The sequence below is a fragment of the Sinocyclocheilus grahami genome, unplaced genomic scaffold, assembly GCF_001515645.1.
Source record: "Sinocyclocheilus grahami isolate Dianchi unplaced genomic scaffold, SAMN03320097.WGS_v1.1 scaffold5.1, whole genome shotgun sequence".
NCBI classification, from domain to species: domain Eukaryota; kingdom Metazoa; phylum Chordata; class Actinopteri; order Cypriniformes; family Cyprinidae; genus Sinocyclocheilus; species Sinocyclocheilus grahami.
Genome location: NW_015505184.1, coordinates 3,470,105 through 3,497,440, shown reverse-complemented (window position 1 = coordinate 3,497,440; position 27,336 = coordinate 3,470,105). Strand labels below are relative to the sequence as shown.

At 36.0% G+C, this 27,336-nt stretch overlaps 1 protein-coding gene and 1 long non-coding RNA gene across 2 annotated transcripts in view; both read right to left on the bottom strand.

The window, feature by feature from the left end:
- LOC107584555 (XK-related protein 4) overlaps nt 1-27,336 on the bottom strand; it is a 58,393-nt gene that overhangs the window by 20,626 nt on the left and 10,431 nt on the right. The window lies entirely within an intron of this gene.
- The window catches only part of LOC107584561 (uncharacterized), a 22,375-nt gene continuing 1,051 nt past the window's right edge, over nt 6,013-27,336 (bottom strand). The window contains exons 2-3 of the long non-coding RNA XR_001609154.1: nt 20,799-20,809; nt 6,013-6,023 (exon numbers count right to left, since the gene is read on the bottom strand). This is a non-coding gene — a long non-coding RNA (uncharacterized lncRNA). The remainder of the gene's footprint in view (nt 6,024-20,798; nt 20,810-27,336) is intronic.

The window sequence follows — 27,336 nt, the reverse complement described above, 5'->3', positions numbered from 1 at the left end:
TGTAATAATGAATAATAATAATAAAACATTTTTAGATGTTTTTAAAATGTAATTATTTTTTAATGAAATAATAAGTATATAAAACAGAAGTAATGACTTCAAAAATGTTAGGGCTGTCAAGATCATTTATAATAAATCTTTTAAGAATTTATAATAATTCATAATTGTTAAAGAATTAAGAAAATAAATAAATACATATATATATATATACATACATACATAAACCAGAAGTAATGATTTCAAAAATATTAGGGCAGTCAAAATAATTTATAATAATTAATAATGATAACTGTAAAAACATCATTTGTAAAAAATACAAATAATTTGAATGATTGATTGATTGAATGAATGAATGAATAATGGATACTACAGTATATTTATCAGACTGCTTCTATTACAGAGGAAGCTCAAGTCTTATACTCATCCATAGTATTGATTTTTTTAGTGAATCATTGCAATAATGATCATTTTAATAATATTTATAATCATTCAGGGTGATATCAAGTATGAGTTAACAGAAGCACATTTCTGGTTTGGTGTCAATGAAGCTGTGATGGCACTGTGTGGCTAAGTAAGATAAAACGGTTAGGAAACACTGTTCTAGATGTGTCAGGTTGGATGTTCACGGTATCAAACCATGGCCTATTTTTTGATACTGTCTTGCCTTTGCAATGTGTAGGCCTAGAATACAATTCATGCAGATCCTCAACAGATAGCAGAGCTAAAAACATGAAGCGCTGATGATACTCTTAAATGAAACACAGTTCACCCAAAGGCGCAAGTAAAGACACTATTCGAAAAATTAAATGAAGCAATAATCGCAGATTAAGTCTTTAGGTGTTCTCTGGCTCTGCCATAGTATCAGTAGTGACTGATTCAAAAGAAAACCATGACAAAAGTACCGCAGTCACCTGGTGCAGAGCAGCAGGGTCGCAGTATGATCTTGCGTCTGACCTTAAGAGTGGGCGTCTGTCCAGCTTCTTTATCAGATAAGTGGGCTTCAGAAGAGGCCTGCGCTTGAAAACAGTCTCCTGGCATTTCCACCACTCACCCTAAAGGCCAAACTAAGAGAGGCCTCTCATATGGCTGTTGTTTGGATTTCAGATAAGCCATGGGTTGTCTATGTTTCCGTCTCTGCAATATGTATCCCCTTCTTATACGGTCCACCTGAAACCACGAGTCCAAGAGGTCTGGCCAGCCACTGCATCATATTACTGCATGCTGCTTAAAGCATGCTATCTACCAAATCCCCATCCAGAATGGGATTAGACAGATGTTGATGTGCATCCTCTTGCCTTGATTGGATTATTCCTGCATCTCAGCACTACACCAATCAGAGGGGTGGGTGGTAACATAAAAAAGCTAAATTGCTTGAGGAAATCATAATGATTCATGCATACATTCAGATCACATATCAGTCAAAGACCACCATGTGCAGAGGTGTAAAAAAAAACAAAAAAAATTCAAAAATTGTCATAAATTAACAGATTATTTTCTTATCTTTTTAATAAACTGAATGATTTGTTAGCTCAATAATAGTTGTATAATAATTAAACTATTTAATACTAATTTAAAATAACAATAATAAATCAAAATCAGAAATTTTAATTTAATTTAATTTAATTTAATTTAATTTAATTTAATTTAATTTAATTTAATTTAATTTAATTTAATTTAATTTAATTTAATTTAATTTAATTTAATTTAATTTAATTTAATTTAATTTAATTTAATTTAATTTAATTTAATTTAATTTAATTTAATTTAATTTAATTTAATTTAATTTAATTTAATTTAATTTAATTTAATTTAATTTAATTTAAAGGAACAGTTCACCCAACAATGAAAATTATTGTCATCATTTACTCGCTCTCATTTTCTTTCAAAACCAATTATACATTGGTTAATCTTCTAAACACAAGTTAAGATATTTTAATGAAACCTAAGAGGTTTCTGTTCCCCCTTTGAAAGTCCAGGAAACCAAAACTTAGAGGATCCAAAAGGTCATAAAGACAGCCTAAAATAAATCTGTTCATTATATAAAGTGATGATATCTCTTTACAAGACTTGGATTAAAATTCATTTTTCAACTCTTTTGTGACCTATTTGAATCTTCTGAGTTTTGGTTATCTGGACTTTCAATGCAAAGAAAATGTTTCGAAGCTCTTATGGTTTTGGAACAACATGAGGGTGCATAAATGATTTTCATTTAGAATTTTCATTTTTGGGTGAAGTATCCTTTTAAGTAATGATAATGAACCAAACATGAACTCAACATGTATTTAAAAAGTCCATATGAAATTGCAAGACTTAAAAGGAGGCCAGAAGACTTCAGATCTATAATTGGAAAGCTAAATACACACAATGCACACACCTGCCTAAAGCAATCCAGTGAGAATGACATCATACAAAGCACATGCCTACATGTCAGCCCCATGCATTAAAGCTGTTGGTTTGGTCATGCTGATTTGAGGCCTGTAGCTGTGCACATCCTATCTTCCTGCTGACATTTTTCTCCTTCTCTTCAGGCTAGGGGCCTCCTTTTCATCACTGTCTCATTTAAACTCCCCAACCATCGCCGCTACTGGCCATCACATACACACACTCACAAGTGCATCATCCCTTGGCACAGTGTAGAGCTCAGTGCTTCCCTAACCTGCCAATCAGGTAGTGGAAAACAGCCAGAGCGCTTAGATTTGTTTGTACTTTTGTTGTCACAAGTTGCATCATATTTTTAAAGCTTTTTTTTAACTGCATCAATCAACCTAAAAAACGGCCTTTGATCCATCCCTGATCTTCACCTTTAATATTTAACCATTGACAATTTAACATTATGGGTTACAAACAACTGAGGCAAGTTCAGGCAACCTATTCAAATATTTGGAATAAGGAATATTAATTTAAATACATTTTAAATTTGTATATATATGTATAATTTATATATGCAAAATGAATGAGTAAATGAGCAAATATGAGTAAATGTTGTTCTTTATAACTTTCTATTCATCAAAAAAATCCTAAAAAATCATGATTTCCACAAAAATAAGCAGCACTGCTGTTTTCATCATTGATGACAGTACGATTTCTGAAGAATCATGAGACTCTGAAGACTGCAGTAATGTACAGTATATATATTTACATAAATTGCCCAAAACAGTCCAGTGAGAATGACATCATACAAACCACATTTCTGTGTTAGTCCTATAAGGACCTGTAAATTAAAGCTGTTGGTTTGGTGAGTCTTAGGGTGAATTCAGCTTAATTAGGAAATTTTTTCCCCCTGTCATCTCAATACCATCTCTCTCTCTCTCTCTCTATTTATATATATACAGTATACACACACACACATACATATATACATATACTGTATAAACATATATATACACACATACATATATACTGTATATATTGTATATATATATATATATGTGTGTGTGTGTGTGTGTGTGTATAAAACAGTTATTTAAATTGCAATAATGTTTCACAATATTATTGATTCACAGCATAATTTTACTTGAGGAAATAAATGCAGCCTTGGTGAGCATAAGAGACTTTAAAAAACATTTAAATTTAAACATTTAAAGAAAATAAAATGAAAATTTTTTGAATGGTAGTTTATATTAGCCCATATGAGGTGCCAGCACTTCAGTTTTTTATCAGTACATCTGAGGATCCTGAATCATTGGACTGCCACTCCATTCACAGACCAACATAAAAAAAAAGCAACGGCAGGATCTGTGGGCGGTGGATGGTTATTTCAGACTGAATGCACATCCTCCTGACCAGGGAATGAACCCTCCATAGTACACTTACATTATGAATGGGGATCGGGTCATTGTTTATTCATAACAGTTCGATTGAGGTTCCAAAGTCTCTCTCTCTTCCAGCACACCAAACAAGTTTATACACAGACAGACCATTTCTAGGCAGTGACACTATATTGTTTTTGACTAACTTCACTTATTAACCACTAAAAATCACTTGTTTGGTCAGAATACACTTCTAAGAATTGTTTAAAGTTATTTTTTTCATGTTTTAGCAACCAAGTGAGCCAAAAATAACACTCATGCTCCTTCATGATGCTCCAACCGAAGCATCAGTGAAGTTTTATATACTCCTATGTGTCAAGTTTGCAGTGTATCTGTTACGGTCAAATCATTCTTCCTCTTCAAATGTAGCTCTTGCGTCCCTATATACCTCACTCACAGGTGGTCACTCATTGAGATTCAGAGGAGAGAAATTCAATCAATAAAGCTGCACTGGACCGTCATGGTAAGAAATCATATGCTCTTCTATCCACTGAAGTTATACATACTATAACTTCAGCCGATTTGGGTTTATACACTGAGGTTATTGAATGACATGCATTTCCAGGCAGACATTTCACGCCTGAAAGAACTTGACCTGTTAATGGCAACAGGAGGAGCAGTCAGTGAGGAACAGGACTTTGCTTTTACAGTGGAAGGCGAACGGGACGGCATGAGTGACAGCCACAGACAGTCTGCAGGGCACACAAGGGAGCGCGCATGCTCTTCATCTGGTTTCTGGGCGCCAGGGGTCCACGCGCCTCCAGAGGAAGGATTATGCTGTGCTGGTCTCAACGCACAAACTTACGCACAATAAAACTCTGGAAAGAAAGTGCAACTTTTTGAAAAAACACCTTGATGATTAATTTATTGCCAGGCAATGCTATATACGTTTTTTTTTAAAAGCAATCTGCTAGAACTCTAAAAAAAATAAAAATAAATGTCGGCAAGTAACGGCTGTGACGATGATTTAACATCCATCATCACTCATACAAGTGAAAGATTACACTCACAGCAATATGCTGGCGATGCATGGATCGATGCCTGCTCGACTCGCTGTAAAGTAATATCAGTATCACTGTGTAGGCAGCGTGCTGTCACACAATGGTGGATGGACTGATGCCACGCTCTGATGGCATGTAAGAGACAGCTGGGAGGAGGACGTGTGTTTGATGCACTGTGTGCTACTCGCACTGTGTGGCTTCGTTCAACATTCACATGAGTCAATGCAACTCTGACCTTTCATGGTCTTGGACTACGATACAAACAGGTAACAAGGTTGTATTTTTCCATTTGGAGCATAAAACCTCTTGACCTTGCTGCTTTTCTGTCCGTGTAATGCAAGATGAGTAATCCCAGCATTCAACACGGGCCCTTCCTGTGGAAAATACAAGCAAATCTTATCCATCCTACCAAGCCAAGCTAAACAAGAGTGTTTCTTTAAATACTACTGTTTGAAAGTTTGGGCTTGATAAGCTTTTGAAATACGTCTCTCACGCTCATCATGCATGTATTTAAACAGTAATATTGGGTAATATTGTTACAATTGAAAATGATTACTTCCTATTTTAATATATTTTAAAGTGTAATTTATTCCTGTAATGGCAATGCTGAATTTACATCAGCCATAATGCCAGTCTTCCTTCAGAAATCATTATAATATGCTGATTTGGTGCTCAAGAAACATTTCTTATTTATTATCAATGTTGAAACCAGTTGAGCTGCTTAATATTTTTGTGGAAACAAATCTTTTTTGTGCAGGATTCTTTGATGAATGGAAATTTCAAATGAACAGCATTTACAAGAAATCTTTTGTCCTTTAGTCTTTACTATCATTTTTGATCAATTTAATACATAAAAAATAATATATGTACAGTATATATAGGGTGACCATGCATCCTCTTTTTCCCAGACACATCCTTGCCGTGATTTCTATATTGCCTAAAGGTTTTGGCTTTGTTTTCCTGTTTTCATACTTGCTAAAAGTAATGATTGAAAAGTAGTTTGACCAATAACATGCAGGCATTGTACATAACCAACCAATCAACTGATGTCATACAACGATTGGTCTGCACAATGCTGCTTCAAGATGAACACACCTAATATGTACGAGCATTTGCATCACTTTGACCGTTCTCTGTAGGTCCCACCCTCTCATACACCATGATCGGTAGATTCTGTAGGACGTGTCTAGGAAAAAGAGAATGTATGGTCACCCTACTAGTATCTGATGCTGCTTAGTACCTGATGGACTAGTAAAGCCATGTTATTTCTCTAGCAAGTTTAGTGGGTGAATTGGTAGACTAGTTACAAAGCTTGAACACAATCCCTGAAGACCAGAATCCAAAACACATGCTTCACATTCTAACGCGTCCAATGTTGACCAGCTATTTTGGTCTTTTCAGCAGGAATGGCACTCAGTGGACCCACAGAATAAATGTCTCAAGGCATAGCTAAAAATCCAGCATGGCAGCAGACATAAGTTTGGACTGAAAATCTAAACTTCCACACGGCCCATGGGGCTCATTGCAGACAGGAGGCCAGAATTCAATATACTTACACAGCTGCCCAAAGCCCATCCAGTGATAAATGTCTGCTGTCCAGTTGCCAAGAGGGACCGACTCATTCCAAATCAATTGAACCTTGTTATTCAACAATTACACCCATCTTTTTGCTGCATGATGACGGAAAGAAGGTCACTGGCACATGACGCATCATAAATACTCACCGGTGCTGAATATTGCTGTGTACTAAATTCTTGGCACGGCCCATCTTTCGTGCATTTACCAGTCACTGCAGGAACATAAGTTAGAAGCTTGTGAGGAGAACTGCAGCGGCAAAAAATTTACGGTGGGAAAATTTCCATGAGTGACAGCAACATTGCCAGCCAAAAAATAAATAAATAAAAATATCAGCAATGATTGTACGCTTGGATTCACAACAGGCCCAATGTGACCATTTGGGAATTTAATTATTAAACTCATAACAGATGTATTATAAACATTCAGTTCCTTTGAATTTATTCACACACACACCCCCCCCCCCCCCCAAAAAAATTTATCACAATCAGTTCCTTTGAATTTATTCACACACCCACACCCCAGACATACCGGTAATTCAATCAAATGCGATTTGGTTTTCAAGAGCTCACATTTAAAAATGACTGCATAATATCCTTTAATTATGAGATTAATAATGATAGCAGTTAGTCATGCTGCGTAATGGAAGCTTAAATCTCACAAAAAAAAGCTAATTGGGAGGGTGGAGAATGAGTTTTTGGATGTCTGATATGCAGCTGGTCTAAAATAGACCGGTCAGCAAGCCATGGAGAACCATGTCATTCGCTCATGTCAGAGGGAAGATTCAGCTGTGTCATTAGAAGAAGTGTAATGCCATGACAGTGCATTGTTACATCGGTTCACATACGAAAGAACAAGAACAATGGAGAGAAAGATGACAGGTGAGTTGCCCCACGCACGCAGTGATCAAATACAACCTAGTGCAGGGGCTGCTGGGTAAGTTCTCTCCCTGGCAAATGTTGCCTTCATTAGATGCACGGAGAGCCAGTACCTCCAGGCTAAACCACACTCAGAAACTGGTGAGGGACCAGAGTTCCTGTTTATGGCAAACTCTCAAAAAGGACTTCCTGTCAAAATACAAGTCTCCCTCTCTGATTGTACATAAAACTCACTCACAGATGCACTCAAATGTTGTCCCATAAGTCCCGTAAACAAGCAAACTACTTTCCTAAAGCAAATACGAGTGCTTGCAAGAGAAACAAAAATGTTTACAAGCTGCATGTGCTGCTTCATCATTGACAAGACATTTGCAAGTTTTGTATTCTACAATGGATTGATGGTAAATACCTACAGTATATCATCCTGCACTCTTTTGTCTTTCAAAATATCTCATTGCTATTGCGTAGGGTTGGGTGATATGATTAAATCTTATACCACGATATGAGTAATTTTATTTCACGATAACGATCATAAAATGATAAATAAAACAATATCAACATTTTTGATACCATAGAAATTTCATAATACATGTCACCAGTGTCAATATCACAAAATACTAGCCTAAAAATTCAAGCTCACAGTAAACAGTCAGCGATTAAATAAGAATAAGAAACTAATTGCGAGCAATAGGACAAAAAAAACTACAGTAGAACAAACAAATAAGAAATGCTACATTGTATAAAGTAATCAAATGAAAAAAAATAAAATAAAATAAAAAATCTTCACTCTGTAAATTAAATATACATTTCTTATTAGAGTTACAAAAGTGAATTAGTCAAGAGCAGGGAGATCAAGAAGTTTTCTCTCTTTTGTTGTCTGATTAACATGAATGACAGACAGCAGGAATATTAGACTGCTGTCACTTTAAAAGCTGCCCGGATCCAATATACTGTTACATGTGTGTTTTCCTTCTCAGCTGTTTTCTTTCACTTAAGACCTAAATTACTATTTTTACGAGGATACTTGCAATGACAAACATTTTGGTGCATACAAGTGTATGTATTTAATTGTTCAAGGCCAATAGAAATGCCAAAAATTACTCTGACCTCTCTGACAGCGCGCATATAGCGAAATAAATTCTCTTTTGCAGCTGAATGTGTTTCAACTGCTTAAAATTACTTGTTTTTTAAACCACAATGCTTAAAAACATGTGCAAACATTAAGGTTTCGTGACCACGTAGGACAGCAACATCACATGAGCGTGTAACCGTGATAGAGACGATAGTCCAAAATCTCTACTGGTCGACAAATTTCTAGCAGTGTCTAGCAGTATATTGCCCACCCCTACTATTGTGGTGTGAGAAACCGCTGCTAACAATTCCGTGTGTGAATGAACTGTCCAAATGAATCAAACTGCATCATAAAGAATTTCAGACCTTTTTGCAAACCCATTTGACCGATTATAAACAAATAGATTATAAACAAACATGATTATAAACATGATTGTTGAAATATTATCAGAAAAAAAATATTCTCAGATTAGTATACGTCAATCCCACTGACACAAAGATTTATCAGTAATATTTTATTGGGGCAAAATGGAATTTCACTGAGGTAAAAAAGTCTAGCAATACCCCTGGGCTACACATAAGAATCAGCACAGAGTCACTGTGCAGTAAAAACCACTCTAGAGAAAAACAGTTGGCTTCTGGAAGTAAAAACTTCTCCATAGTGGGCAGACACTAGTGTGCCCTATAAATGGTTAAATATGTGAACAGAATACAGGACCAATCATAAATCAGTATGCAAATATATACAAGAAAGAAGACTAGTCACAGTTCAGTATTTAAATACTACAATGACATACCTGTTAGCTATCAACACATTATCCCTCATCCTCAAAAAACAGTGCTGCCTTTCAAAACTGTAAACGGAAATACTAATCATGGCATACAGAATACCTGAAGCCAGATTTTTTTCTTTTGAAGTAATTAAAATATTTTTCATCACACTCAATCATGGATTTCTCTGAAACAATGTCTATTCCCTGTTCTGATTAAGATAAATTGTTGTGTGAGGGAAACACAGCAAGAGTGCAGTAAGCAAGAGAGAGAGAGAGCAGCAAAGACAGTGTGTGTGTGTGAGTGTGCACACATGAGTGATTTAGAAAATTACATTCAGCCTGTGGTAACATCCAGGCACGTTCCAGTGGCCTCACAGCACTCCTCAACTTATCCTGCCTTATTCACCTTCACCACACTCTCAGTTAACGGCCCCACAGGAAACACTGGATACTGGGCCACAGCCCCATGAATAACGAATTCAATGGCCCTTAAATACAACAGCGAGCGATTAACGAAATGATTAATATTGATGTGTCAATGCCAGCTGATATATACAGGATGCATGCAGTAGAGCATAATATCTGCTCTATATTTTCAAGCCGGCTGACGTTAAACACTCCATTTGACCTGGGTTAGACCTACGGTTCAGTGTGGCGGATTTTCAGATTTTCTGTAAAAGCCCTGTGTAAAAATACAAAGATGGGCCAAGAAATAGAAATGTACATTCATTAACCTTCATTTGAGAGCACCACAATAGTCCTTCTAAGTAAACCAAAGAGGACTCACAGGAATACTCCACTTACACGAACGAATGAATCACACTGTTTTGTTCATCTCTCAGCAGCAAGGCCTCTGAATAACAAATCAGCCGTTTGCCTCCATTTAATCCTCGTACCTTTATTTCTGCTGATAAGAAAGCTGTACATGAGAAAAAGGTCACAGTAAAACACAAATCAGAACTCACCTATTTCATACTTAGTAATTCATACCACCATTCATCAATCAACCCCTATCTGAACTCTACTAAGTGGTGTGCTGAACACAAATTAGAGAAATTCTTAAATTCCCTTCAGGTCGTGAACAGTAGCACAATAGGCCACTAACTGAAACTTACTAGAGCAGTTATTATACTACCATTCATAAATGTGAGATTGATTTTATATATACAGTATATATATATTTGTTGAAACGCAGGCTTCATTTACTTGATCAAAAATACTGTAAAAATGTGCATTATTATTACAATAAAAAAAACAGTTTTCTGTCTTAATATATTTTGTCAATTTTATCTTTTAATTTATCAACATTAATCAAAAGTTTTTAGGAAAAATTCATATCAGAAAGATTTCAAAAAGCTGGTATCTTTACAATCCTCTTTTAGTCTATTGAAATATTTTGCCTACTGAAATCGGATGCATGGATGCATTTTGAATTCCAAATTGCCCTAACATCTCTAAAACTACCCCCTGTTGATGAGCATTTATTTTTAAATATCTCTGACATAAATATGCAAACATTCATCCTTGCCTCTGAAAACCACAAGACCCCATTTAATTCTCACAAATGATTTCTTCCACTTTAACTCAAAGCACCCCTATCCCTACTCGGCCTGTGCACGAGATGTCTAGGATATTGATCAGGACTGATGATGCTGTCCTGTCCAGCACTAGATTTCTCTCAGTGCTCCCCTGATCCACTCAACAAAGCGACTGACTGACAGCTGTAGATCAACACGCCTGATGAAGTCTCCAAACAGACAGACAGAATCATTCTGACAGTCATGTATAACAGCTAATAATCAAATGGATATCACTGTATTATTAAAAGGAAGACATCATAAACAGTTCCGTAACTATCAGCACTTACTATATCATCCTGATCTGAAACGGCACTTCTTAAAAGTAGGGTACACTTACTTAAAAAAAAAAAAAAGCATTAGTTGCACAAATCCCAGAGTTTATGAAGTGCAAAGTGTTAAACTATTATTTAACTATTTTTTTCATATTTTTAACATTTTTTAAATATAACATTGTACTAATTATTAAAATAGTTTATTATTTCTAATTGATTATTAGCTAATAAAGACAACATCATATAAATCATGGTTTTATCATACTATTTTATCATAAAGGTCACAAAAATGTCAAACTTCATTTAAAATGTTATAATTAGTTTAGTTTGGCCCTGAAGCTATCAATCACCCTTTTGCTGAAGGTTAAGTACGTTCTTTCACTTTCCATTTCATTTACTGAAAAGAAAATATTTACTTCAACTTTTTAGGGTCCTATCCTGCATCCTGTTCATGGTATGTGCCACATACTGTACTTTAGTTCATAATAAGAGGAAGCTCAGAGTAGGAGAGGTTCCTCCGCTGGTCCGTCATAGTGAAAGGTGTGTTTCTCTGCTGGTCAGTCTCTACACAGAAATAAAAGGGACTCAGAGATCTCACTTCTACGGACACCTTAGGTTCCCATCCCAGTTATCATCAGTACTTTCCCTTTCCTTTTCATTACAAATAAACCTAATGAGGCATGAAATTAAGTTCCTTTGTCGATGGAGTATTTGAAAATTAAATCTGCAAGAGAACATCACCATGATGGCCTTTAGATGGACGAAGCGATCTTTTGCATGCGCGTGTCCTTCCAGTAAAACACTTTTCTTTACTTTCGTGAATTTATTTTGCAGAGCGTAGCACTTAGCACCCTTGACTTGCGCATTCATAAAACGTGTGATCATGTGATGGTGGCACGCTCACAGCTCTACAAACACACATAGTGTGCTGCTAGTCCTTCCTAGCTGAGCTCCAGCTGCACACGTGCACCAGCCGAGGCTGTGATTTTTGGCGGACAAGAATGACGTAATTAGCTTGCTGCAAACACACATACATTCTCAAAGGTGAATGCACTGCAATGCAGCTCACATCCCAAAGGAGGCTGAATTGGAATGACAAGAGGAATTGTGATTCAAAGAAATTCAACAGGTAATGCATTCCTTAAAAAGAATGAAATGTTCTTCCATCCTGGTCTACAAAAGTTAATTAAATATGATGAAATATAAAATTTCATCAGAATTATTGAGACACAAATCAAGAGCATGTCACTTCTCAAGGTTTTCTTGCAGATTTAGTCACAGGAAACAGTGCAAACGACCACGTGAATGACTACATCAGACTCAGAAAGACTATTCAGAAAGACTACAACAGCTAAACTCCAGCTTGCATGTTTGCCTGTTTTCAGCTCATCTGCATTCTTTCCATAATGTAGAAAGAGTGCATGCGCATGGTTGCCAGGTTGGGGAAATTAATCACTGGAAAGAAAATATATTAATCAAAAAAGCTCTGATTAGGGCATTTAAATTCTTGAAATCTAGCAACCCCAACCATGTAAGCTTGGCTTGTTACAAATGCAAATTAAAATTAAACCTTTTTTTTGGATAAATAACCAGCGGGCAAATATCCATCCACCCATCCATACACCCTACACTACAGTATCTATCCACCTATCCATCCATCATCCATACTTCCTGGCATTCAAATTGAAAATTGCAGAATTGCAATTCTGCATCCTGTTTCTTACAGAATTCGAAATCAGTTGGAATAAATTGGAATTTAAAAGGCTTTCTCAGTTCAAATCTGAATGGCACACAATGTTTAGGACAGACAAGGTAAAAAATAACCATGTTCTGTTGAGACTATCTGTAACAAACTGTCCACTGAAGGCGAGTTGTGATGAAGTGCAGCTTTTATTTAAACAAGGTGAAATGCAAAATACAAACAAAGAATTGACTTGAATAGACTTGACTTGAACAGACTTGACTTGGTGTGAACAGAAACACAAACTCACCAACCGCACGGTGTTTGAATACTCTATCACAGAGGAAGTGAAATAAATGCAATACTTGTTAAATGCACAGACGTTTCAGAAACGTTTTCATGAGCAACAGAAACACTTTTTATATAGCCCACTGCTTAATACAGCGCCATCTGTTCACGAATAAAGTTAAACATAAACATATACTATTTAAATACCAATAAAGTGGGGGTATATATGCTTTTATCAGTGTTTTTTGATAAACATGACTCAATATAACAGTGCGACTACACTAAAAAAGATTTACTGTTATAAAAAATCACAGATTTGTGAGCATTATTGGAATTGAATTGTTAGAATAAACACGCAACACACGTTGTGCTTGTCATTAGTGGTCGACCGATATTGTTTTTTTGACAGCCGATGCCGAAATCTTGTAAAGCAGGGTGGCCGATGGCCGATGTAAAGCCGATATAATTTTATTTATTTTAATTAATGTTTAAGAAATTTGAAATAATTTGAAAATGGATTAAAAAAGGGCACTCAGTATTCTGGGAAGTTTGTGTGCATTGGGATTTGGGAATCATATTTTTTCAAATAAAGCCAAGGTAACACTCATTTTACATACAGCACACAGTGGAAATTACATGAATATGGCAGTGGGCAAATGCATAAAGCGCAGCATAATTTGAAATCACTAGTTTAAAGTTTGTTGATCGCGAGTCTCCAGTCAAGCAGAACTCTCCTCCTGTCAGCATTCCAAATCGCACGGATCGACCGTCACGCAGAGAACACGAGATCGTGCAGGATACAAATGCACACTTCACGAGATCTCACAAATGGATCCGACTAAGTTTGCAAGCTTTGTGAAATTAAATGTTCATTAGTCATTCAAAGATTTGTTTAAATTATATAAATGCGTATTTGCTGAATGCTGACGGCAAACAAGAAAGTATTATAATGTTTGCCTTTCTATTACTAATAATATAAAAGCAATCATTATAATACTTTTTGTATACATTATAATTCCTTTGTTCAACCGTTCCATCTGATTATTAGACAGACTTCTATCCGTATTAGACAGAACTGTTAACGACAACGGCGAACAAAAAGGGAGAAGGTGAGCACTGTGTGCTCAGGCGCTGCCGCTGTCAGCGGCGTCAAAATAAAAGTCCCGCTTCGAATGCATCGGCCAAACAGGAAAACTTATCGGCATTGGCGATATATCGGTCGACCACTACTTGTCATCACAGAATCTGACTAATGAGAATAAAGCGTGTCGTCATCAAGGCTCTCGCAGCTGATTTTGAGCAACTGCAGCGCCTGGCCTAGGTGGCTAGGTCTTGTTTTGCTCTCGCGGTACTTTGATGGCACATGTGATCGTAAGGCGGCTGCAGCACCGATCAAAGTCGGACAAATGTTCAAACCAGAATGCATTGCTTTTGTCAGGTGGCAGTCGATCTTTGTGGCGCCGCATTAAGTCAAACAAGCCTCATGACACATGAACCAAAGAACCAATCAAAACATAATACACAGACAAGGGGATCACATGACAGAACATGACTGTGGCCAAACTACAAAATAAAAAACATGAAAACAATGAACATGAAACAAAACCCCAAAAACCTACGTTACACTATCTTTCATGGAGGTAAATTGAAATGTGTTAAGATGGCATTTGGTTTACACTGGTTAGCTAAGAGGTATCAACCTATTTCAATGTTAGGTATATATTTAAAGCTGTTATAATGGAAATGGGGTCTTAGACCAGTCCATGCCAACAGTCATACATACTAAACCTTTTCTGCAAGAATTCACACACACAACCTAATTCCTATTTATAAAGGTTACTATGAGAATGTGTGGATTTGGCACATGAATGGGAGCGAAGCACTTCATAGCTGATCCCTTTTATATACTAAGTATATACATCTCCATACTTCGCCAAAGACATTACATATCTCATGCATACCGACACTTTGCATTGCCACTCAAACTTGCAATGAGGTCTGGCTCACTTTGATTTGCGTTGCCAAATGCGCTCTGCACTTACACCTCGTCAAGAGCGGCGTTAACGGCTTCTTTCTGCATTAAAAGAGAAATCTGGGATTTGCCATTCCTTCCAGACACTTCTTAATCCTCATCTCTGCATGCATTCATCTCCCTCAAGTTTGTAGCGGTCTGCCTTCTCAGCCACCAATAAACGCTGCATCCTCTCTAAGCCTTGAAAAGCTCTGAGGGAAAAGCCTCGATTGAGGCTTTGCATTGTTTACTGACAACAGTTTCCACCCATGAGCACAGTTCTCACAGATAACTGAACCACTGCAGGAGGTAGAGCAGCATAGTCCACCTCTGTGACCACACAAATATTGGGTCTCATTCACTACTTTTCTGACAAGATGTGTACTTACAAGAAAAGAGTTCCTCCCCAAAATTATAACACATTATAACACAGTATGCACATACTGTACATTTGTTGATGAATGCAAATTATTCTAAAAGAGAGGGTTTGTGACTACAGTTAATAATCAGCATACAGTAATATGTGCCAAAATCTCCAAATATACAAGATTTCTGCTCGCCTGCACAGGCATTCATATTTTACAAACATATCCTTGTGCACAGCAAGATATTCAAATAAAATCAAATGTGACATTCTTAAAACTAATGGAAATATAACAAACAGCATTTAAAATATTTTAAATAAATGCTAAATGTATGTTGTACACAGCGCAGCTCAATAAAATATATTTTTTATTTTGAAAATACATTTAGATTCAACCTTCATATACCAAAATGTATTACTACAACATGTATTTCATGGGCAAAAAAAACATTTCCAATCTTACAGCGACTTACATTTAGGCTAAATGTGGATGGAATGGCCTACTCAAGATCAAATCTAGATTTGTAATCATTCAATATATTTAATTTTCTTGACGTGTAATTGTTTTAGAACATTGTAGAGTTTATTCCCTGCTGATTTTTATTCAAATGTGTTATATGTTCACACATTTACCTCAAATAAAGTGTTTTTTTAACAGCATATCTATCTTTTGCTACATTGTCGCTCGCGTCACAACAGCTAAAGGCTGTCTACACTGGATGCAACAAAATGCCCATTGCAAATCATTTGTCCTTTGTGTCAGTTCATCATAAATAGAACGAGGCATCAGTTTACTGTTGGAGATTTGTCTCTAACATTGTGCTTCACCCAGTGTAGACAGAAACAGAATCACTGATTATAATAAGCTTTAATGTGTTTAGTCATGTCGCTCACATCCGGTGTAAACAAGGTGTAAATCTGACTGTATGTAAATCTGACATATATGACTATGTATATATGGAGGGCAAAATATATTTTGCAATGTTAAAAAAAAATAAAACATTTATATTTTTTTAATATATTTTTAAGAATATACAAAAAAAAAATTGGCCAAAAAGTATATTGGTAAAAATATATATTTACGTAAATATATTTTGAAACATACTTTAGCAAATATATTTTTGTGTATTTTGAAATATATTTAAAAATATATGTGTAAATATATTTTTTTGCTGCATGGGATAGATCGAACTTCAGAATTTTTGTATTTCCATATTCTGATCGACAGAAAAGTTATAATGGCAAATTAATATTTTGGCTTAACACATTTCATGTTTAAAGTCCGCATGAAATCAAAATTGACTTTATTTACTTTACTCGCACACATTGCTAGTCTTGATGTGAACAATTAAACCATGCAAGTTAATCCGCTGAAAAAAATTGTTTGTCTTGGTAATCAAAATCTGACCATTTACTTCCGTTCTGGAATTGCATTCCTTCTCTGATGACGTCAGTTTGATGGCTTGAGCAGAATATCCTTAAACACACCCCTCCAACCGTTAGTTTGCTATGAGAGAGATGAGAGGAGGAGCGAAAAAATAAAACCCTGCCCTCTCCTCAATATTCCGTTTCAGCTGGAAATACGTCACTTCACTGAAATAAAGTCGGCAGCAACTTCCGGTTCACCAAGACTTTAAGGCCAACGAGGAATTTTTGCTGATTTTAGTTTGTTTTAAAAAAAATTTCTAAATCCTAGAAATTTAAGTTATTAACTAATTTTTTCTGCTTGAAAACATTAAAGGGATAGTTCACCCAAAAATGAAAATTCTGCCATTAATTACTCTCCCTCATGTCGTTCCAAACCCGTAAGACCTTCATTCATCTTCAGAACACAAATTAAGATATTTTTTGATGAAATCAATGAGAAATCAATTGAAATCAAAGTTTTTTGACCCTGCATAGACAGCAATGCAACTGAAAAGTTCAAGGTCCAGAAAGGTAGTAAGGACATTGTTAAAATAGTCCATGTGACATCAGTGGCTCAGCCATAACGGTGGTTTAGCAACAGTGAATGAGACCCATTGCCACACATTTACACTCATGCTGTATAATGAGCATTTTCTGATATTTACATAAAAAGTCCGTCCTCCCTCACATGAGTGAGTAGATATGAAAATATGCGTGGGACAGAACACTCAATGAATAAAAGCAGCCTGGACGCTTTCTTGAACTAATTTTGAGTTCACCCACGCAGAGCAGTACAAACTGCAAATGAGTCACTTTTCACAAGCATACTCACATTTCTGCCTCTCTTTGAGTCCTGCACCTCTATGACACAACATCTCAAATGACCCATATCAGACGGTAAATGTATAATCAAAACCTAGTGAGCAATTAAGGATATGCAGAGGGGTCAAAGTGATTTTCTGTGGATTGGGAGTGAAATTCATAATAATCAGAGCATTGACCCATTTAATCAGTGCTGTGATGAACTCCTGCATCTTTTCACTGCTTGAGTGAGAAACTCGGCTCAGTCCAACTATGTGGCAACTAGTCTATAACAGCAGGCATCCTTTAAGCAGAGCAGATTGAAGAGGAGTGGGAAATATATTTAAGAGCTCTCCATTTCAGAGCAACAGACTCAAATGAAATGAAAATGATCTCCTTGCACATTAAAGAGTGGGTGATTTGAGAGATGCAAAACTGCTTCTTTCCTTATTTTCTGCATTGAGCCATTTGATAAGCTAAACATTTTGCCATCCTGTTTTACTGCACCCTATCCTGCACCTAGAAATGCCCATGTAACAGGTGAAAAACAGTATGTGAGATGAGTAGTATGTCCAAATTCAGCATAGTATTTATAAAACAGTAGGCGAAAAGTACACAGATGACTTACTACTTCTGGTGAGATTCTAAAGTGCGCATCTGATGGACACTTTACTATCCCATGAGGCCACAGCAGTGGAGTTATGAATTCCAGTGAAGCGACATATGGCAGATACAGTCATGTCCGAATTTCATTCATACCCAGTTTCATTTTACCGGTCACAAAGTAATTATTAAACTATATATACCTACTAGACAGTATGCAATTCGGAGTCTACTCTAGTCTTGCAGAGCCTGTGTAACTGACATCACACTAATGACATCACCTCTAAGATCCAGTCTCCCAGAGCTGCTACTGCACACATACACACACATACAGTACTTATATTCTCAACAATGCAAATAAACAAGACCGTTTATTTTGGCAAAACAGATTAACGCAGGTAATTGAGAACAAGCTGCCATGTCATCAAGTCAATGTCTATTGCCATGGAAACAGAGTAATTGTCTGATGTCCCCCAAGTCTCTTTTTCTGCATCTTCAGATTAGTCCTTCAGTTTATTCTTTATTTTCTGCTGCTTTACATCTGTTGCGATACAGTAACGTTATGGTGCTTTGATGCTTAAATCTACATTTAAACTATATCATAATGTCAGAAACATTACGCTGGTACTGCAATCTGGAATGTGTAAAATTTTAATTCTATTTCAGGCCAAGAACACACTGGAGAGAGATAGAGCAGGGACCCCTTAGTACTTAATGTATAAAACTGAGTGTTGTATGTTAAGCCTGACTTACAAAACATCAATACAGTACCATATTAATGCATTTACATACTTTGTTATGATGCTTATTGTACTCACTGATGCTTACTGTATGATATATATTATTGGTGTACAGTAAAATGCTTTATATTTTTATGTATTAAGTAACATTTAGCTTAAATTTAACTTAAAATTACACAACCACCCAAAGGTTTGGGGTTGTTAAGATTTTTTAAGTTTTTTATGTAATTGATACAAAAATACAATAAAAACAGCAACATTGTGAATTAATTATTTAATTATTATAATTTAAGCAACATGTGTGTGTGTGTGTGTGTGTGTGTGTCTTTTTTTTATTATTATCAAGGTTGGAAACATTCGGGCTGCTTAATATTTTTGTGAAAACAGTGATATATTTTTCCGGATTCTTTGATGAATAGGAAGTTCAGAATTTCTTCTTTTTCTATGTAAGTCAATGGCTACCAGCAACTGTTTGGTTACCAACAGTCTTGAAAATGTCTTCTTTTGCATTCAACGTAAGGAAGAAATTCATATAGGTCTCAAATACAACATGATGGTAAATAAATGATAAAACATTTAATTTTTGGGTGAACTTTCCCTTCAAAAGAAATGCATGGCCAGAGATGGTTCAGTATTTCTGCCATTGAGCTACAGTATATCAGTTTAGATCGGGACATGGCAATGGGCAGCCTTTGAAAAGCTGACTGACAGTGGCTCTAGTGAAAAGTCATACCTGCTCGAGAGACCTGCTTCCTGCTGCCCTCACTGCTGAATAAAGAAATGCAGTTGATAACCAAGACTAAAGTAAGTTGGAAGAACTCAACATCTCAAAGTCTCTTATTCCACATTTTACTTCTTAAGTACATAATCTTTTTCAAATGGTCATACTTTTTCAGTCTGTCTTCATATCTATCTCTCTCTTTCTCGCTCCTACAGTACATACACCTCGCACCTTTGATGTGGAGAGAGCTTAATGGAGTGAGTGTCCTGATATTTTTCACTTGATTTCAAGAAACAGATCAAATGAGGAGTGATGGGCCATGGAGAACTGGGCAGAGGGAAACATCCTGATGCTCAATGGACTGATCATCAGTCACATCAACCAAAATACAGCCACTTCGGTCTCCACAGACACACCTGTGATCAGCAGCTCATTTAAAGACCCCATGAAATCAACTGAAAAGCACAGTTTTCTATAAAGGAATGACTAAATTAGTATAAACTTTATTTACATTATCTTTTATTGATACATTGGCATGTAGATGATCTGAAAGCTAACTGGCATGGACTAAAAGGCATTTAAAGGAGTCAATGGAGCAATTTCATAAATTTGCAAGGTGACATTGTATTTTATTCTAATGTATACTCAGTAAACAAATACTGTTCAATAGTTTGGGTCACAAAGATTTAAAAAAATGTATACTTTTATTCAAGTATACATTAAATTGTTTAAAAGTAGTATTTCAAACAAATGTCATTGAACTTTCTATTCATCAAAGAATCCTGGAAAAATTTATAATGGTTTTCTTTTCACAATACATTTTAAAATGTATTAAAAAAACAGTTAAGTTGTACTAATATTTCCCAATACTACTGTTTTTACTCTATGTTTTAACAAACAAATACAACCTTAGTGAGCATTTAAAATTGAGTCCATACAGAAATTTCTGATGTTGCTGAGACTGAGACACACTGTTTTCATTTCACATTTTCTTCTGAAACTCTAAAAGGTCTTTACATACACAAGATAACTGGAGTCTTTTTCTTAGGAGAAATATCTGAAAAATTTAATATTTAAATGGAAAACTCCATTACAGTCTAGAAAACAAATCATTTATACATTTCCGTTCCTAAAAGTCAATCTTATGACTTACTTTCAAAGCCGCTACTCTAAGATCTGCTCATAGTGAAGATGAAATGGAGTTAAACTGTAAGCTGGCTAACTTTATTACATTCTGTACATGTTCGGATTTATCCATGTGGTTTAGTGTTGGTGTTTTTCGGTCACTTTAAGCAGTGAGGTCATGAGGGAGAACACCACACACCGCCTAAACATTACAGACAAGCCAGAATGTGGTAAATAATGCAAGAGGTGGCAGTCAGGTCTCTCACAGCACGCAATGTTAAATATTCATCTAAGGTGGGCAACCCATGCCGAGTCTTGCTCGTATTTATGGCATTAGACATCTCGTTCCTTAGTCACCAGTGTTCACCCTTACCAAAAAGTAGTATACTTCAAGTTTATTTTAGTAAGTATACTTAAGTAAAGTTGAAGTATATTTTTAAGTATCCTTTATGTAGTAAGTATACAAATATCAGTGTACTAGTAGTATTCTTGTAAGTGTACTATTTCAATGTGATGTCATTGTGATTTTGATGTCATACACCGATCGGTCTGCACACACAAACAAAGCCAAAACCTAGATATTTTAGGCAATATAGAAATCCAGGCCAGGACGCGTCCTGGAAAAATGGCACGTATGGTCACCCTATGTTAGAATACATGTGGAAGCATCTGTTGTTTCGGTTTCTTCTTCACTTGTGTTTTTTGGTATTCTGTACAGAAGATGTGTACTAGCGCCCCCTACAGTATAACAATGAAAACACGGATTCTAGGAACACAAGTATAGCTCAAATATATTTAGACTTTTTCTAAGTATAAGTCAAGTATACTTAAATGACATTTTAAGTATATTTCTGAGAAGTACATAAAGCCCATTTCTGAGAAGTACATAAAAAGTAGACTAAAAGTATACTTTCCTATTTTTAGTTTAAAAGAAGTATACTAATGGCACACTTGAATAAACTTATTTTTCGTAAGGGCAGCCAAACAAACAGAGCATTTCAATGAAACATGAACCCGGAGAGCATCTAAACAACATCCACTTTGGGTGCAGGAGAGCACGGTTTACTGTTTTACTCTTCTTTTTGCTGAGTCAAAAGATGACCTGACAAAAATGTGGCGATAAGAAACAGATCATTAATTGAGTAAGATTTAACTTTGGTATCAGCATCTTGATCTTCATCTGATCAACGTCCACCAGCACATTTCTCTACAAAATCATCCTGAAATTTAATTTTGATAAAGGAAGGGCACAGAGTGCTTCTTTATTGGCTTTGTCTGCTGAAGGGGGCTCCGTTTCCACCTTATCACTTATTTTCAGCTTAAAGTAAAGCAATGGCTCTTAACATCCTGGTGTTGAGCCCCCAAACAGCTACATTATAGCAACATTATAGGGTTAACAGAGGTCATCTACTTTACCTCCTTCATAAAAGTACAGTTCCAGAGTGCCATTATCTGCCATTTCTATATCTGAATTGTAGCAATTTCACAGCTCATTAAAAATGGTTTGTTTTAAACTAGCAATCAGCAATAATTCTTTACCACCCACATACATAATAAGGGAAGACCAATGTATTCAATACAATATTAAACACAAGTCAATAAGCATTAAAGCACAACGGAGGGCATTAAAGCTTGTAGGCATGTAGAGATGGTTTAAATTGCAGGCACATAATGAGGACCAATTATCATCTAATTTGGATCACACAAAACACCTAGTGGAAACAAAATGGGAGTATTGGCGGAGATATGCAATATCAGACTTCATTTCCATCTACAGAAAATGATACAACCTTCCCACATTAAATATGTCAAAACCATCTTCCTGGAAACAGGATGATTAACTCAGAGCTTATTCGGAGAGTCTGGCATGTATAAAAATACATATCATTAACATATAACATCCTCAGCCCCCAGTTACAAACCATTTCTCAAGAAGGTGAGGAAGGCGAGAACTTTTCTAGAAGCCTTTTGCAGAGCATCAGTCCACTAATGCATCCACTCTAACCCTGTCCTGCATAAATATACATTACAGATGGCATTTCATTTTGAACTTGTTTGTTTGTTAAATGAGCCATGCTCACATTCATAATTGCATTTTCCAACATTAATTATAATTGTGCGGGTATGGGTGTGGGTGTGAGAGAGGACATGCCAGTCGAGGGTGGACTGCAGGGCTGCATCTGGTGAGATGCTTCCTGATGTCTCCTGAGCGCCCAGCTCAGAGAAAACAGGTCATCAGCACTAGCACACGGCACACTGACTACACATTTAAACAATGCCTGCAGGTGGGACTTGTCATGCCCAGAGCTCCAAGCAGATGCATTTGGGGGAAATACAGACCAGATTTATGCTCCAGAAATTAGAAAGCAGTTATTTTATCTACCCTGAGAGATGCTGTGGCTTACTTGCATCAGCTTGAGCATTTGGGCCCTCCAATGTAGTCATCACTTCTCAGATTATTAAAAGCATGAATGTATCTTGAGAGATGACACGGATTCTTTCTTTACCGCCCTACAAAGGAAAAAATCAAAAGGAGCCTACAAAGTACTTTAAAATGTCTCAACCGACAACTGTAGCATTTCATCAATATTTATAAATTGTGACAGGAGACATAACAGCCAACAGGCTTGCACAGAAGTGCCATCAAGACCATTTATGCTAGGGAGTTTTTAACCAAGACATTTAGACTTCCATTTGAAACAAATGCTGTTCTTTTAAACTTTTTATTGATCAAAGAATAAAAACATAAAGCAGAGAAGAAAGAAGAAGAATTATACACAAAAATATTAAGCAGCACAACTGTTTTCAACATTATTAATAATAAGAAATGTTTCTTGAGCACCAAATCTTGTTAGAATGATTTGTCTGAACGATAATGTGACATAAGACCTATTTATAGCAGCAATCCGTATGGAATTTGACTGTTTGATTCATGTATTAGACTAACGTCGAAGGCTGACACAGAAGAGAAGAAATTGTTGAATAAAGTAATTATTTTTGTTTTCTTTGCACACAAAAAGTATTCTCGTATTTTCATAAAATTACATTTGAACCACTGATGTCACATGGTCTATTTTAACGATGTCCTTACTACCTTTCTGGGCCTTGAACGTGGTAGTTACATTACTGTCTATAGATCTTAATTTTTGTTCCGAATATGAATGAAGGTTTTTACGGGTTTGGAACAACATGAGGGTGAGCAATTAATAGCAGAATTTTCATTTTTGGGTGAACTATCCCTTTAAGGGTGCACTAAGCGATTTTTGAAAAAACGCTTTTGACCACAGCGTTGGAACGAGTCCCAAAACACACTTGTAGCCAATCAGCAGTAAAGGGGCGTGTCTTGTGTAACGAATCAGCTCATGGGGAAATATGAATAATTAATCATAACTAGTTATATTAATTTGCAAATGTAATTCGCTTGGGGTGTGGATGCACAAATTAATAAAGATTCTTAGAACACTAATATGTTGCATAGGTATAAGCATGTCATATGCACTCTCAGTTAGTAAGGCAGTGATTTTCCCCACCTAAATTCCAAGAGGTCGTAAATGTATCTGGTGTCAGGGTTGCCATGGTAACCAGTAGGGATGCACGATATATTGGCCACCATATCGGTATCGGCCGATAAATGCTAATTTTTTCTGTTATCGGTATCGGCCTGATAAGAAAATTTGTCCGATATCTTAAAGCCGATAAATAATGTTTGTGTGGTTTTTCTGCTCTCAGTTGGGTATGATTTTACACTTAGTTTCATTATTATGTCAAATAAATAATTTCTGTTATGCTGTTAATGCATTGATGTTGGGTTGATATTTGCATTTACTGTTGTGGCTTTTTGGGGCATATTATCTAAGGACAATAGCCTGTATAATTGTAGTCCGTAAGAAAATTAGACGTACTATATGAAAGGCACTTTTCATAGAAGAGTTTATTCTAACCATTTTTATTTTATTTTATTTATTTGGTAAAATTATGTTAGCGCCAGGAGATTCGCATATCTGCCGTTTGATTTAGCTGTTTTGTTATTTTTGTTTTATTTAACCGCTGGGTCTGGTTTAACTGCTCCCTTGTTAGCATTGGATCAGTGTTGGGTCATAACTATATCCCAGAGAGATATTGAGGGGAGGGGGATGGGACAGCCTGTATTGTTCAAGATGACAGCTAATGGGGTTTGCTTATGGCAGGTTTTTGAATTTGTTTTTAGAGTTGTTATAATAACTCCTAACTGGTTGATTTTTTTGTTAACGTTCACACATCGAATTATCTATGTTATATACTCTGTTGATATACTGTACAATTTGTTAAAACAAAATCTCACAAATTAAGAAGCTTAAATTCACCTCTTGGATTGTTAGGGGGATGATTAAAATAGTTAAGCTTAAGCAAGTTATGACAAGGATTAACCAACTTGAATCTTCTATAGTTTTCTTACAGGAGACTCATTTACTCAAAGAGGAGCTCCAGAAGGTACAAAGAAGATGGTCAGGTCAGGTCTTGGCTTCATGTTTTCTTCTCATTCGAGAGGGGTTATGGTGTTGATTCATAAGGCTGTACCCTTCCAAGTAAATAAAAGTATTACAGATAAGGTTGGTAGATATTTGATAGTACAGGGAACTTACATGAGTAAAATTATTAATTTAGTTAACATTTATGGTCCAAATGAAGATAACCCCATATTTTAAGAAAATATATTTTTACTGATTGCCTCTCTTCCTGGTACAGTTATAGTAGCAGGTGACTTTAATTGCACTCTGGACCCGTCACTTGACCGCTCTTCAGGACTTGATAGCTCTCACAGTCAAAGTAGACAATAAATCCTACAAAGTATGAAAGATTTGAATTTATGTGACCCTTGGAGAACTCTAAATCCATTAAAAAAGGAATATTCCTGTTTCTCTTCTTTATCTAAATCCTCTTCTCGTATAGATTATTTTTTGATTTCTGTTTCTCTACTTCCTAATATAGACAGTTGTATATATGACAGTGCGGTTTTATCAGATCACTCCCCCACTTCATTATTTTATATAGATTCTCAACTCACTAAAGGTTCCCCTAGATGGCAATTGCACCCTAAATGGCTGCAAAACTCTGACCTCATTAAATTTGTTGGTGAACAGATAGACTTGTATTTTGCAATAAATACTGATCAGACTTCTGCGGCCACTAGATGGGAAGCCTTTAAGGCATGTATTAGGGGACAAATGATTAGTTATACCAGCTCTAAATTTAATAAATTTAAACAAAAGATGCTTGATTTAGATTCTGAAATCAGAGATTTAGAGAATTTAGTAAAAATAGATAAGTCAATAAAAATTAAACAAAAGTTAGTTGCTCTAAAAGCTGAATATGAGGAACTTTCCACACTAAAAGCAGAAAACAGTATATTAAGATTGAATCAAACTTTTTATGACCAGGGTGAAAAACCCAGCAAACTACTGGCCTGGCAACATAAGAAATTAATATCAGAAAAAGCTATTAATGAAATTAGGAATGAAAAAGGAGGAATTACTATAGATCCAGGTGAGATTAACTATACATTTGTCTCATTTTATAAATCTCTGTTTCAGTCGGAATTTCCTATAAGCTCCTATAATCAACTTTTCAATTCAATTTCAACTTTTTAGATGGGTTGGAAATTCCCTCTGTCTCTGAAGAGATAGGAATGAAGTTAGACAGAGTATTGGAATTAGAAGAGATTTCCAGTGCAATTCTCAGTATGAGGGGTGGTAAAGCGTCGGGCCTGGATGGACTCCCAATTGACATCTATAAGGAATACAAAGAGAAACGAATGGGTCCATTATTGGATATGTATGTCCTGATTACTCTTATTCTAAAACCGGGAAAATCGCCTGTAGAATGAGGTTCTTACAGGCTAATTTCCCTTTTGAATTCAGATGCAAAAATTATTGCTAAAGCCTTGGCAATGAGGCTTGAGAAGGTCCTGCCCCAACTGATAAGTACAGATCAAAATGGCTTTGTTAAGAATCGACAAGGGTTCCACAATGTCAGAATGGTGCTTAATTGAGTGCATGCGGGAGGAGTAACCTTCTGATATGGCCATCCTGTCGCTCGATGCCGAAAAGGCATTCGACAGACTTGAATGGCCGTATTTAATGGAGGTGCTTGCGCGATTTGGATTTGGTGACTATTTTTGTAGATGGATGAAAATTCTGTTGGTTGACTCTACTGCGGAGGTACTCACAAATAATTTTATCTCACAACTATTTAAACTAAGTCGCGGATCCAGACAAGGTTCACCACTCTCAACTCTACATTTTGTATTGGCTATGGAGCCACTGGCTATAGCAATAAGATATCATCCTTCAATTCATGGTATACATACCGTTGTCCTGGAACATCGCATTGCCTTATATGCAGATGATACCATTGTATTTCTATCAGAACTTGGAAAATCAATACCATCTCTTTTAAAACTTATGGACCTGTTTGGCAAATTCTCTGGTTTCAGAGTAAATAAAGAGAAATCCTCAATTATGTTTCTCAATGAACAGGAGAGAATAAATCCAAAGGTAGCACACCCATTTATAAATGCGGTAAATGGTTTTGATTACCTAAGAATTAAAATAACTAAAATATGCTCCCTTAGTTCAGCGAATTATGAACCTTTATTAT